Raw genomic sequence first — 14,231 nt, 5'->3', positions numbered from 1 at the left:
TGGCTTTCTCAGGGGATTAGTGAAAAATATATTTGGATCGTCGGTGTTTTTCTTGATTGCCAAGAACTAACCAACCAATATTGCAGGAAAACACAATGGCTTCCCTGGCAACAGCCAAAGTCTCAAATGCCTATGTTGTGGCAAGCGGGGACCTGCTCACGTGGCATCCAATATTCCGGATATGCAGCCAGAGCAAAATGTTCTTGGGTCCTGTTGTCACTCTCAAGGTATTCGAGGACAACGTCCTGGTTCGGGAGCTACTCGAAACTAGAGGTGAAGGAAGAGTGTCGGTCATTGATGGTGGAGGAAGCTTGAGATGCGCTCTGGTGGGTGGGAACATGGGACAGTAGGCTCAGAACATGGAAGCGATCCAGATATCGCCGCCTCCGCCTCCGCCGCCTCTGACCAAGAGTTCCTCCTCCAATCTCACTCCCCAATTCAGTTGCCACCTTGAGCAACGCGAATGAGAACTTCAACATGACCGATCTCACTGCTCATAACTTACTGATTTGCAAGATTTGGTTTCACCGAACTTACCTTATTGTTTCAAGTTTATGATGTGATTGCTTTCTCATTTTGGTGTAGCTCTCAACGACGAGGATCGAGCTGGCCTCGTCAATGCTCTCAAGGTCAGTAAAATTTCGCCTTCTTTTTTTCTATTGTGGGATTACTTTAGTTTTGTGAAAGATGGGGGACTTTAGTTTATCCATTACAAGCTTCTCCGAGACAGTTGTCTATGCGGGGAAAGAGGCCTTTTTTCTTTTTCTACTTGATATGTGATCATTGGATGACAATGTGCTTATGTTTGTGCTTCAACTCGTGACAATTTGGTGTTTTGGGGTTAAGCATAGGTGCAGACTTGGTTTGGGGTTTTGCGGGATAAGCTCCAGACTTTGGCCAAACAGTATTCGGATGTGCTCGAGAGTCTCACGCCCAATGAGTGTGCGATCGGTATTAGTGCCTTGGCTTCACATCCCCTGAAATCGAGCAAGAAAAAGGTCGAGGAAAAAGCACATCCCTATCTACATTGCGGGCACACTGATCTGCGACGGCGAACAGATCTGGTGTTGAAGCCAACGTGTGGTGGCTGCGGGGCAGCGGCAGATCTCTACGGCAGCAACTGCAAGCACATGACGCTCTGCTCCACCTGCGGCAAGGCGATGGCGGAGTCCGGAGCCAAGTGCTACGAGTGCGGCGCCACGCTCACTCACTTGATTAGGGTTTGGCCCTCTCTCCCTCTCTCTTTTCCGTTCCCTTCGCCGGATTGAGTGTGTTATGTGGTTTTGCGGTTGGATGTGTTTGTTGCTCGTTTTCGGATTGTTTAGTCAGTCAATTTAGGTGATTGAGTTTTTGCGAGGGGAGGGTTACAAGCTGTCTATGGTTTTTCTGTGTTCTTGGAAGCTGAGATGCGCGTATTGTGGGTGGTAAGGGAACGTGAGTGGGAGCTGAATGCTGCGTATGTTGTGCGTTATGTAGGAATATAATGTCCGGGCGGGTCTCAGCAATGACAGGAACTAGTTCATTGGTAGATTTGTCAGTGGTTTGCCGAATTTCTCGAAGAAGAAGAGCACGGAGAATAGGTGGTCTGCGCAGAAGGAAGGGCTGCAGGGGCGTCAAGTTACGGATGCCTTAGGGGTACGGATGGATTCTCCTCGTCTATGGACTTCCCCTTTAGCTATTTTTGGAAGTTCGTAGGTTGTTTCTTTAATGGTCAACAACTGTTTGTACCTCACATTGTCTCCAAAACTGAACTGTCTGTATGAAAATTTAAGAGGGCTTTTTCCAGATATGTTTTCTTCTGTCATTGATTCCGCATTTGGGAGTGGTCAAAGCCAATGGGCAAGAACTTCCAAGTTTGTTGTTATATGCTGAATGTCGTAAAAAACTCCCAATGAGAACTGGAATAAAACGAAAATGAAGTTTGTCCACATTTGTTGATTTGTACGAATCAAACTGTTTATGTTTTATATACAAATACCAGCCACTTGAGATCCTCGAAGGCATACAAGAATTTGCCCCTTCATCGTAGCAAGTTACCAAAGTTATTGGATAAAAGAGATGGAAAACAGAAGCGAACGTAGGAGCCTTACACAGGACCAAGTATTCAAGTTCGGCAACAATGCTCAAAATCCATAAAGTTAAATATATAGAATCACTACAAGATGCCATAAGCTATACCAGGACCATCATCTCAGGGCAACACCAAAAGGTCAAAACATGCCTGTAAAATATGAAAATCTTGCAGCAAGGTTCCCTACTTCACTATCGTTAGCCCCAGGAAACACGAAATGCCCAGGAGGGTGGGAACATCCCAAGCAAATAGTGAGAACCGCAGTAAAATGCGAATGTATAAAGTGTTCTATTAAATTTTGATTTCATGTCCCTGATCCCATCTTCTATGTGGTATGAGCCTCCGTAAGGAAACTTGCTTGATATGCATCGGCCATGATCGCCTGCGTCATGCACAAGCCTAGACTTAGACAGTAGGCCACAAATCAAGCGCAATGCTAGGAGAGATGCAGAACCATAATCAATTGAAGGCGGTCTGATAGAGAAAAGGAATCTTTCAAACAAAAGGGGTCCTTTCTCCCCTCCTACCGTGTCTGTCATAAGCGGTGTTGAATTTGTCAATTAGCTCATTCATTGTGCTGCAAAGAGGAGAAGTATTATCTGAGTTTCTGAAATGAAGCCTGCGACATCAAGAGGAAAGCCACGCATTGACAATTTAATATCAATCCAGTCATTATCAATTTGTCTATGCACCATAGAAACTTCTAAGTTATAAAGCGCCCAAACCAAAATTAAGCATATTTCACAAAAGAAAGCTGTCGACTTTGCTACTTTCCCGAAAGCTTAACTAACCCGTACCCAAGGTTTATCATGTTCCAAGGCTTCCTATGGATGGACTAACTTGAAACCTTGTGAAAGAACAAATGCATTGTGTTGCTCAAGGCTATAAATATTGGATAGGGTTTTCCAACACCATTTCTGCTAGGAGCAATTCCTAACGAGTAGATTGCACAAAAAGTCAAATACTAGGGAGATGTCATCTGAGTCAAATTGTTCCCGATGAAAATTTCAACTTATAGTATATAATCTTCCAGATCCAGCTAATAACTCGCATCATTGGATAAGCTTTCAGGCACATGACAGGTGTAGCTTGATTTATATACACAATCCTCCAAGCCTTATCACCCAGAAGATGATCCAAAGCAATTTTTCATCCCAAATCATGACTCATGAGCATAGTCAAAATAAGTCAAAAGTAAATAATTAAAAGTTTGTTCATACCTCGAGCGATTGGTGAGCATGGCCAGGTAAGTAATCAGCAACGTATCATTGTACTCCTGGAAGAAGAGCAAATTGGAGAATAATCTAAGCGAGAAAGTGAAGAACAAAATTATTCAGCAAACATAGAAAACGAAATTTAAAAAGGAAAAAACAAAACCTCAACTTCAGGGCATGTAAAAAAAAACGAAGCCTCGATTTCAGGGCATGTTAAACTGAACAGAATACTTACCATCAAAAGTCGTCCTGAAATTTCCCTGATTCAATAGCTAGCAATCTTCTGAGAAGACTAGATACTTGTCTCAGCAGAGAATTCTCACAAAAATTCTCACCTGCAAGCGCAATCAGTACATACTCTAAGCGTTGAAGAAACAGAAGCCACATTTCAGAGGATACATAGGGTATGGAGATGGCAGCAATTGGTTCATTTGTTTTCCCATGTGTGCAAGAAATTTTGCGGAGGAGGCCCCTCAAACTTCTTTTAACACCCCCAATTGAGTAAAAAGAGACAGAAAAACCACATACTTTTTTGCTGTTGGAATGACAAATAAAACAATATTAAAAAAATTTCACAACTTGCGTACAGCAATACACCAGACTTCTCGAGAGGGACGGCTTTGAGCCAAGCCGAGCCGACCGAGCCATCGAAGATTAGACGAGAAAATAGAGCGACCGCTTCGCCTTTATGCAAGAACCACCCCTACACATATTGTGGCAAAGCAAGAAATGTCAACAATCAACTCACCCAAAACAAAGATGCGAACATAAAAACCTAGTGAAAAATTGAACCTGAAAGGCGGGGCTTATCCTCGTAGATTTAGGGCTTCTCGGGAGACACAGCATTGAGCAGAGCAGAGCAGAGCATGGAAGCAAGTCGTCGATGGAAGATTAGACAAGAGAGAAGAGCTGATTGCTTCTCGGTCGCAAGTACGGAGGGATGGCGAAAGCCGAGCAGAATCAGTCCTCAGGAGAGCGCGATTCGGGAAGAGAGAGGTCACGAGAGTGGAGAGAGAAAGGCCATCGTCGGGAGGGAGCATGGCTGTCGTTGGAGAGAGGGCGCTGTTTGGGAGAGGACGTCGTCGGATCAGGAAAGAGCGGAGAGAGTGAGAAGAGAGAGGAGAGAGAGGAGCGCTGAGTAAAGGAGAAAATTTTGGGCCGAGGACCACGTTGACTTGGCGCTCCGGGACCACAGGCTTAAAATTTGCTGATGTTTTCGTTGGGATCATCCAGACCACATTGACACAAGAGAGAGAGCGTCCAGCTAGGTAGGGGTGAGCAACCGAACCAGGTTTACCCAGAACCCGGACCAAACCACCCGGAAAACCAATTTGGGAACCGGTTCCTAGTAGAATCGGTCTGGTTCTCGTTTCCGAGTAAAGACCCACCCAGGAACCGGACTAGTTTTGGACCCGATTTTGAGATTTTACTAAAAAAATAAAACCCTAAGCATTCTGCCCCCCTCTCTCAGTGTCTCTCTTTTGTGTGATTGCAATCCTGCAGCTGTCCCCCCTTCTCTCAGTCTCTCTCTTTCGTGTAATTGCAATCCTGCAGCTACACCCCTCTCTCTGCTGGCCCCTCTCTCTCAATCGCAGCAGTATTTCTCTCTCAATCTCTCTTCAAGGTCATGCGATCCCGATCCTATAGCAACGGTTGCTAGGCAACCCTAGTTAGAGGGAAGGAGCAAGGCAACAACGGTTGCTGGGCAACCCTGGTCAGAGGGAAGGAACAAGGCGGAGAGACTTTCATGAGGACGGGGGGAATCGGAGGGAGAGAGGAGAGGGACCGTTGACTTTAAAGACTGCTGCACCCTTGCTAATCGCCACCATTGTCACTAGCCGATTCCCCTCTCGTTGGCGCCTCGTAGGAACACAAATCATTGTTGCCTCTCGTCCGCTTGTCACCTCTTGTTGGTGGGTTTGTGACTCCACTCTAGTCTGAGTGTTATTATCACTTCTCTGCATTTATTGTGCCACTTGCGTGTTAGCAACAATCTGAACTCATTAAAATTAAGAAACTCGTGATTGGTTTATAATTTGTTAATGTATGGATCCTTTGATGGTCAAGAGAGTGCTCCTTCGGAAGTTTTGATTGAGGGATCTTCCCAAACTCAAGAACCCAAAACAGGAAACAAAGAGGATGTCTCAACTAAAGTGTCTTTTGAGTTCACGTCACATGTTGACGTTGGTTTGGGATATAAGTGACAAAAAAAAAAACAATCATTTGTGTTTCCTCTGTGTCATTTATGCTAAAGTGAATGTTTTCTTTTACTCGTTGACACCATATAGACTAGCCAAAATGATTATATGCTTCTATGGAAGTTATGGTTCATGTTGCTTCTTTTGGAATTGTTGCTCTAGCTTAGTAATACTAGCTCATGCATTAGTTCTTGAGTACCAGGTTCATTACCATCTGTTTTTGTTGCATTATTTTAGTGAATGACTGTTACTACATAGTTCTCCGAACAAGTGATGTGTTGATGCAGATTGGCAAATGTCATGCTCCGTACTTGTAAAACTTCTTGAAGAAGCTCATATTGGAAATTGAGTCTAATCGTGATGACGTGCTAGATGAATTGTATGAACTGTACAGCGAGTTCATGATTTCTTTAAAGTTAAAGCTTATTGTTGTTAATTTTTCTTGCAGAATAATGTCTCATTTTTCCTTGTTTACTTATTAATTTCTCCAAAGCTGACGTGAAAATTCTTATGATTTCCTTGCAGGTCTCAGTTGTCCTTATCTGGGGCTGATTTGCTCTTTCTATTTTCAGTCGATGGATCAAGACAAAAATATATCAATGGAAGTGGATTGACATAATAAAATAAGTCCGCTCATGGAATTACCATTCCATGGAGCTGATAAAGTAGAATCTGCAACCATGGGTGCGACAAACAAGGTGAGGGCACCTAACTCTCATCCTCCTCTAGGTAAAAAGTGAGCTAATCAATTAGAGATTTTGGATAATTTTTCAAGAATCATATATGAGAAAACAAGAAAACCATTAGGGTGAAGTGCATTCATTGTGGGGTTGAATATGTGTATAATGTTGATCATAAAACGTCAACTATGTGAAAGCACTTGAAAAAATGCAAAAAATATCCTCATGCAGATAAAAAGCAAATGTTGATTACATCACGCAGTGGTGATAACGTCTTAACAACGTGGAAGTTTCATCATAACGTTGTAGGCACGTGCTTGTTCGGATGATTATTATTAATGAACAACCGCTTTCTATGGTTGAGCGTGTTGGTTTTCACGATTTTGTCACCGAATTACAGCCTTTTTCTGACATCTTTCAAGATTTACGGTGGCTAGAGATAGTATGAAATTGTATTTGAGTGAAAAAAACTTGTTTGAAAGCTTCCTTTGATAAGCTTAAATCTAGGATTGCACTCGCAACTGACATGTGGAGTTCCATTCAAAATTTGAATTATTTATGTCTCACTACACATTTTATTGATGAATATTGGAAGTAGCATAAAAGAATCATCAATTTTGTGATAATACATAGTCACAATGATAGGGTGTCACACCTCAAACCCCGAGCGCATGAACATCGTTCGGTGGTTGATAGAATTGCAATATTCTCAGGACGCGTTGCCAACCCAATCATTTTACTGCACATGCAGAAGCAAACTCATAACATGTACCCATATAACAACAAACATGGGATAGAAAAATAGGACATTCAATTTTCACAAATCACACTTTATATACAAACCAAGTCAGTCCTATAGGTCTGATCACTAAAGGTCTGCCTCATAAGAAATACCAGACAACCTAAACTCCGGACCCTTCCACCTCAAACTCCGGATCCTCCATTCTAGAGACCTGAAAAATTGTACACCATGATGGGGGTGAGAATAAATCTCAGTGAGTCAACACTCTAAACCCCGATTAGGACGATAATTCACTCAGAGGCATCCTAAACATACACCACTCAAAACTTACCTTACCTTAACACCTTCCTGCACATTAGCACACCTCATAAAACATAAGTATACAGTAAATGCATTCAAAAAATGGAACACATCATATCACTCATCAAACAATTCATAAGACTCCTAATTATAAGGCTAAATCGTTATGACACGTCCAATTTCATGCCACAATTTCGCCCCATAATCAAGCGCAGATAACTCATATCAGTGGTTCAATCCACACTGTATTCACTCTCAATATCCGAACACAATATTCAAACTCAATAATTAAACTCGAGGGTCTAGAGGTGACCCCCAAGAAATTTTGTTATCGTGTGGCACTTAGTCCCTGACCACAATCAGCAATAGTATAATAGTTCAACAACTCAACAGCTCAAGATTCTAGAAGTGACTTATACAAAGTTCCTTTGTCGCGTAGCACTTAGTCATTTTTCCACATAAAGCAACAATACAAGGTTCTAGAGGTGGCTCCCGTAGCACTTAGCCCTCGACTATGCAAGACAGTAGTGTAAAGTTCTAGAAGTGGCTCCCATGTGACTCAATTTACCATGTAGCACTTACCCCTTGACTATAATAAGCAACAATACAAGATTCTAAAGCTGGCTCACACGAAATTACGTTATCGTGTAGCACTTAGTTCTTTACCATCCATTCAGTTTCCTCCACACAACACATGCGATTGCCTTAACACATCACCTTATCTTTCAATAGTCCTCACATAATCACAGAATCACATATTCATATATTCACATATCGCCCTACAACAGCCATCTTTTGCCATGCCCATAAACTATCGCCATGGCACAACCATTCACACATCATCATGCACAAGTTCCAAGCACGTCACAAGTCAATCATATCATCAAATATACGCAATCCAACAAGCATTGCACTAAGAACACCACAAAACCATAACCGGCCCTAACTAGCAGAAACAGTCCACCCGCACGTCTCCGAGTTTAAATCCAGAAACCTAATCGAACGAGTTCAAAAAAATTTCAAATTTGAATATGTTGTAAAAGACACATAAAAGAACATTTTTCATGCAGATTTCTTAACCCAGATGTTCCTATATTAAGCCTAGTAAATCGCTCAATCTAGTACAAAAACTGGGTCCATTTTCAAAAGTCTGTTTTCCAAAATCAGTTTGGTTTGAGGTCCAAAACTTGTCCATTTGATTTGAAATTTGACTTTATTAAACTAAAAAAAATATGATGAATAAATTTTGTGAAGAAACCATTTCGAAATTCGAACTCTAAGAGTTGATAATAATCTCTAGAATCCGAAAAAGGTCACCAGTTCCAGCAAAAACAGAGATTCTGTTTTCAAATGATAGAGCTGAAATCTCCTTCTTTTTAAATCTCTAAAATCTTAAATAAAATATATGTCATAGCTAAGAATGTCTAAAACATTTTTCAATGAGGAATTAACCTCAAAATCTTAACTCGTTTCAATCCACAAAAATAGCAAATAGAGATAGTCCAAAAACCAGATTTGAGAAACATCCACTCGAATTGGACTAATCCCTCCTCACTAGTGCTAATCTCACCAATTAGATCAACACTTATCCATCTTAAAGCTAATCCAACCATTCTAGATTAACACTAATACATCTTAACGCTAATCTCACTTGGTACTAATCTAACTAAGCTAATTAACACTAATCTAACCTCCTAAGCGTAATTAACAATCTAATCAAGGATTAGGAAGTTAACTCATCGGATTAGCGAGCCAACGGGTTCATGGCAACAGCGGCGCAAAGGCGATGAAGACCCCGAACTACCATGTCTCCAACGGAGACTCGACAGTAGATGAAACGACCCTACAAGGGCTCTCGACCAAGGGAGGAACCGATTCTATTTGACTTAGGTTGAGCTAGTCTCGGTGGCTGGTGAGGCTCGCCGTTGGCGTGGCTGGCAAGCTAGGGTTGCAGTGGTCATGGTGCGGAGCTACAGTGTTGCTGGTTGCTAATTGTTGCGGTGAAACGGCTGCTGCGGGGGTCGCTAGTCGGTCTCGGAGGAGCTGGGTTTCGTTGGTGTTGGAGCTGCAGCAGACGGGATTGGTGGCTGGTTGTTAGACGGCAACGGGTCGCTACCGGTGGTGGACGATGGAGATGATGGAGCTACTGGTCGTGACTTGGACAGTTGGGGCAACGGGAACAAAAATACAAGAGAAGAAGGGCTACGATGGTGGAGTGGTGTGTCGCCACAAAAAGGAAGGACAAAGTAGAAGGGAGAGTCGGTTTGGGGGGGAGGAAACATGTGAAACAAAGAAAGAGAGAGAGGGAGAGATAAGGGAGAGCCAAAAGTCAAAAACCAACCATAAAGGTGGTATGAACTTGTATTATATAAAGCTGAAAAGCTGAAATTAAAATTACATGTATTGAAAGATGTAGAAATTAAAGAATCAAGTCATCCACTAGGGCGGTAATCCACACTCCAGGGAGTATTGATGTTTGTATTACAAGAAATGGTTAACCAACTATCATGTAAGTTGGTAACCCTGTACAAAACTATGTATATGAAAAACTAACTTACTTTGAAACCAAGAGATACAAGGTAAGAGAGCTTGGGGATGGAAGAGATAAGGAGGGAGATGGAAGGGATGATGGTTTACAAGTGAGAGGGAGAGAGGAAGAAGAGAGAAATCTGGAAAATTTCGAGGTCCCTTTCTTCTATGTCGAGAGGGTGTATTTATAGGGGGATCTACAATGAAAGTGCTACAGTGCTGAACAGTGTAAAGTGAACAGTGTAATTTAAATAGTGAATAATGAACAGTGTATGTCTATTACGCTACGATGTATAGCCTTTGCGCCGCTTGTAACAGTGTTTGCATGTGATGTCTTGAATTTAATCTCTGTATAAGTTGATCCCGTAGCAGTCGTCTTCATTGGTGTTTCCACTGTGATGTGACTGTGAAGATCCGTCTGTATTGTCTTGAGATTTGGAAGATCCACATTGTGATCCTTCCGCTTCCGATAGCATTGTCCTGAGGATGTTGCAGTATTCCTATATGTTCTGGACTACAGCAAGTGCTGCATTTGCCATGGATTTCTCCTGTAGAAAGGATGTATTTGATGGGACTGTGGTTATCATGTTTTTATGGCTGTCTAGCCATGTTTTAACCGCAGCTTCAGATCCTTGTTCATGATATTTGAATCCATCCCACCATTTTATTTTGTATTTTTGGACAAGAACTGGTACCCCAGGTTTTGTGGATGTATTGTATTCAAATTCCCATGATGTTACCCAAGAGATTCTGAATATTATAAAGAAATGCATAAGGCATGGGAACCTTATATCATGTGGTGTTGGTACAAAGTATTCACTAAAAACCTTATAACCTTGTTTGACTGTGGGGTGTAGTATTATGTCCAAAGGACCAAAGAGATCCCACTAAGAGTCAAACCAATTTGGTAAGCTTTGTCTTGAGAAGTTATCTTTGAAAAATAACAACCAGGTGTGTTGGAAATTTGTATTTTGTCTGAAGAAAACGTTCCACCAAGCTTGTTGGTAGTCCCAGTAAGTGTATGAGGAAGAATATGGCAGGCTTTGGGTAAGTCTGGTCTGGAATTTTCTGGGTGTATGAGGTGAGGCTCCCCAGTGTGAGGGGTGTATGACTTTACTGATGGATATAGTGGAGTATAGAATGTTTTCCGTATTGTTTTTGTCAGCAAAATGGGTAAATCTTGCTGATTCCATCTCCACTAGAATTTGCTCATAATAAGCAAGGATTTTGTTTGCATTGTGTGGTTTGAATAACCAGTTTTTTGGAAAGATGTTTTTTGCAAATTTGATTGGATTTTCATCGAAGAATCCATCTTCTACATCAATATTTTTTTAAATGATGTTTTGGGGAAAATTTTTTATTTTTGAGATTAAGGGGTTGCCTGTGGCCTAATAACCACGTCATTCAAAATTCTTTTGTATTCTGCTGGTTTTTGTGTAACCAGCGGGAAAGGATTGTTGCTTACTTCGATGGCATTAGATGGCTATTTCTTTGTCTTGTTTTATATAGACTATGCAAGTAATAAAATGGTTTCTTTTGGTATCTTGTCGGCTAACCGATTAAAGGCTAACATGGGATCGGGTGATATGTGTTCTATTTTCAAAGGTGTTTGGTGTAGGAATGTCTGGTTGTTTTCTGCCATTTCAAGCCATGTCTTGACAGATGTTAAGCCTTTCGGCTTTGGTGGTGTATTGGAGGGTTCGGCAGTGGCTTTGCCTTTGCCTTTGTCTTTGTCTTTTTTGGATCTTGGCATATTGGTATCCCCTGTAAAAATTCTCTTGTGAGAAAATCAGGTAATGAATTTGAAGAACCATTTATAAATTCAATGTCAAAATTGAAAACTGAAAGTATGGCTTGCCATCTGGCAAAAATCTGTTTTGATGCAATGTTTAAAATGTCTTTTTGTAAAATGTCTTTGGCTGATTTGTAATCAATTCTTAAGATAAATTTTTGGTTTAATAAATCTCCTTGGAATTTTGATATAGACAAAACTATGGCAAGTATTTCTTTTTTGATTGTCGAATGATTTTGTTGAGTGGAATTCCAATGTTTTGATATAAACTGAATAACTTGTTCTTTGTTGTTTTTGACCTGTTTGAGAATGCCTCCATATCCTAATTCTGAAGCATCGGTCTCAACTATTTTGAAAGTAGAATGATCAGCAAGATGTAAGCATGGTATATCTTTAACGTGGATTTTTATTTGTTTGACGATGTTAGTATGGACGGAGGTCCATGGTGGAGGATCCTTTTGTAACCTTTGGTGTAAGGGTTTGCAAAGGATATTTATATTGGGAAAGAAATTTAGAATATAATTGAGACTACCCAAGAACCTTTGCAATTGAGTTTTGTCTTTTATCTCATCAGGGAATTTATCAGTAAAAGAGATTGATCTTTCTATGGGAGTGATGGTGCTTATATGAATGTAATGACCTAAGAATCTAATCTTGGTTTTGAAGAGTGTAATTTTAGTAAGAGAAACTACAATACCATTTTGTATGATAATTTTTATGAAAATAGATAAATGTTTGAAATGTTGTTCTATATTGGAAGAGAATACTAGAACATCATCTATATAAACTATGATGTATTCTGAATAAGGATTGAAAATCTCGTTCATAATTCTTTGGAATTCTGAATGGGCATTTTTTAGGCCGAATGGCATAACATTCCATTCATATGGGCCAAAAGGGACTGTAAAGGCTGTCTTGTATTTATCCTTTTCACTTACCTATATTTGCTAAAATCCTAACTTCATGTCAAATTTTGAAAATATTTTTGATCTACAAAGTCTGTTTAGCAAATCTTTTTTTATTGGGTATAGGATATCTTATCCACCTAAGGGCTGTATTAAGAGATTTATAAGTAATGACTAATCTAGGAAATCCTCTTTCAAGTTCAGCATTTTTATTGACATAAAAAGCAGAACAACTCCAAGGTGATTGGCTTTTTCTTATGAGTTTTTTATCTAAAAGATCTTGTATTTCTGCTTGACAAAATTTCAAAACTTCTTGATTCATTTGTGTTGGGCGAGCTTTGGTAGGTATTTTGTTTTCAGAAAAATCATGTTCATAAGGTAAACCAACGATATGCTTCTTTCTTTCCCAAAAGGCATTGGGTAGAGTAGAGCATATAGTCTTTTCTATGTGTTTTTGAAGGGAAGCTATCTATTCTATGATGTTTGGTTTTATAAGATTTTCTTCTATTCTTTTGAATTATAAATCTTCTTTTAAAAATTCAAGCTAGTTTTCTTTGTCTTTTATAAGGCAATTTATTTCTGAAATAGAATGTTCTTGTAAAATATTTAGACTTCTCTTCTGTGGTTTTGTTATGAAGTTGAAGATGATTTTTCTGTTTAGAGCATAGGTTTCGATACCTTCGTTAGTAACAGTAAAAGGTTGGATTAATTGTATGAAAGGTGTTCCAAGAATTATCTATTGTCTCATATTTTTACTAAAAAAAGATGTTTAGTAGGACATTTGATCTTTTATTATCAAGGCTTCTGGTAATTTGTATTGGATATTAAGTTTATCTCCTGAGGCTGATTTTGAAGATTCGGAAGTTTTATCAAAGTATATTGTTGGAACAAAGCCTTCTTTGATACAATTGTGATCAGCTCTTGTATCGAAGAGTGTTGTTGTTTCAATAATAAACTCATTATTGATTTTTATCATAATATTTATTGTCCATTTTCTAGATGTTATTTCTGTTAATAACATAAGAAAGGCTGGGTCCGGAGTATCTAATATATATATTATTTTGCTCCCAATCTGTTCCCGGGAACAAAAATTTTACCAAACGCGATTCTGGCCCCAAACTAATTCTGGGAACAAAAAATCAGAATTTGGCCCTATTTAGATGATTACCAAACAGGGCCCAAAAGTCCAAAAAAAAAGCAAAAAAAAAAAAAATCAAAACAATGATTATAGTGCCACAAAAGTCTTCATCCTCAATTGTCAATTGGTCTAATTTCCCTAATTAGATCCATTTTGGGCAGCAAAATACTCACTCAACCCCTCATCCGAATTTCCATTTTCAATTTCCAATTTGTTCAAAAACCGAATTTTCCGCAAAATTTTGGACTCGTCGAAATTTTACCGAAAGATGAGATGATGTCCTAAAAATGAATCGTGACACGCTCGAACGTTCGATTCCCGAAACCGAATTCAATTTCGTGGTTAAAATTGACCGAATGCGATTTTAGTCAAATCCAACCTACCTAGTAGCTTTTAGGGATTTTACTACGGTTATATCCCTTAACGGCTTCACCTAATAGATTGGTTAACTCATAAATGATCAGCTTAGAGAAAAAGGACCATAGGCGTACCGATGAAAAGCCTATTTCATTTTATCGAAATAGGGTCAAAAAATCAGGATGTCACATAGGGAGATTAGGAAAATGGTGGAGAAATATATTCATGATTGGGGAATAGAAAAAAAAAATATCCACAATAACCGTGGATAATGCTAGTTCAAATTATGTGTCTGTTGATTATTT

General features: G+C 39.8%; 1 long non-coding RNA gene and 1 other non-coding gene across 6 annotated transcripts; one reads left to right on the top strand and one right to left on the bottom strand.

The window, feature by feature from the left end:
• Positions 1-92: 92 nt before the first annotated feature.
• Positions 93-1,804, top strand: LOC104439272. Of its 2 annotated transcripts, XR_001987934.2 has the most exons (3): positions 93-629; positions 852-1,220; positions 1,477-1,804. It is a non-coding gene; the product is annotated as an uncharacterized LOC104439272 (transcript). The 2 variants fall into 2 exon arrangements; XR_005549154.1 differs by lacking the exon at positions 93-629 and having other exon boundaries at positions 761-1,220.
• Positions 1,805-2,001: 197 nt separating this feature from the next.
• Positions 2,002-4,375, bottom strand: LOC120291229. 4 transcript variants are annotated; one of them, XR_005549152.1, is made up of 6 exons: positions 4,078-4,375; positions 3,873-3,988; positions 3,521-3,620; positions 3,292-3,347; positions 2,599-2,690; positions 2,003-2,470 (listed from the first exon to the last, which is right to left on the bottom strand). It is a non-coding gene; the product is annotated as an uncharacterized LOC120291229 (long non-coding RNA). The 4 variants fall into 4 exon arrangements; XR_005549151.1 differs by having other exon boundaries at positions 2,003-2,453; XR_005549149.1 differs by having other exon boundaries at positions 2,002-2,690.
• Between the last annotated feature and the right edge of the window lie 9,856 nt (positions 4,376-14,231).

This window comes from Eucalyptus grandis, chromosome 1 (assembly GCF_016545825.1).
Source record: "Eucalyptus grandis isolate ANBG69807.140 chromosome 1, ASM1654582v1, whole genome shotgun sequence".
Lineage (NCBI taxonomy): Eukaryota > Viridiplantae > Streptophyta > Magnoliopsida > Myrtales > Myrtaceae > Eucalyptus > Eucalyptus grandis.
The sequence above is the reverse complement of the archived record's forward strand: the minus strand, read 5'-3'. Positions and strand labels throughout refer to the sequence as shown.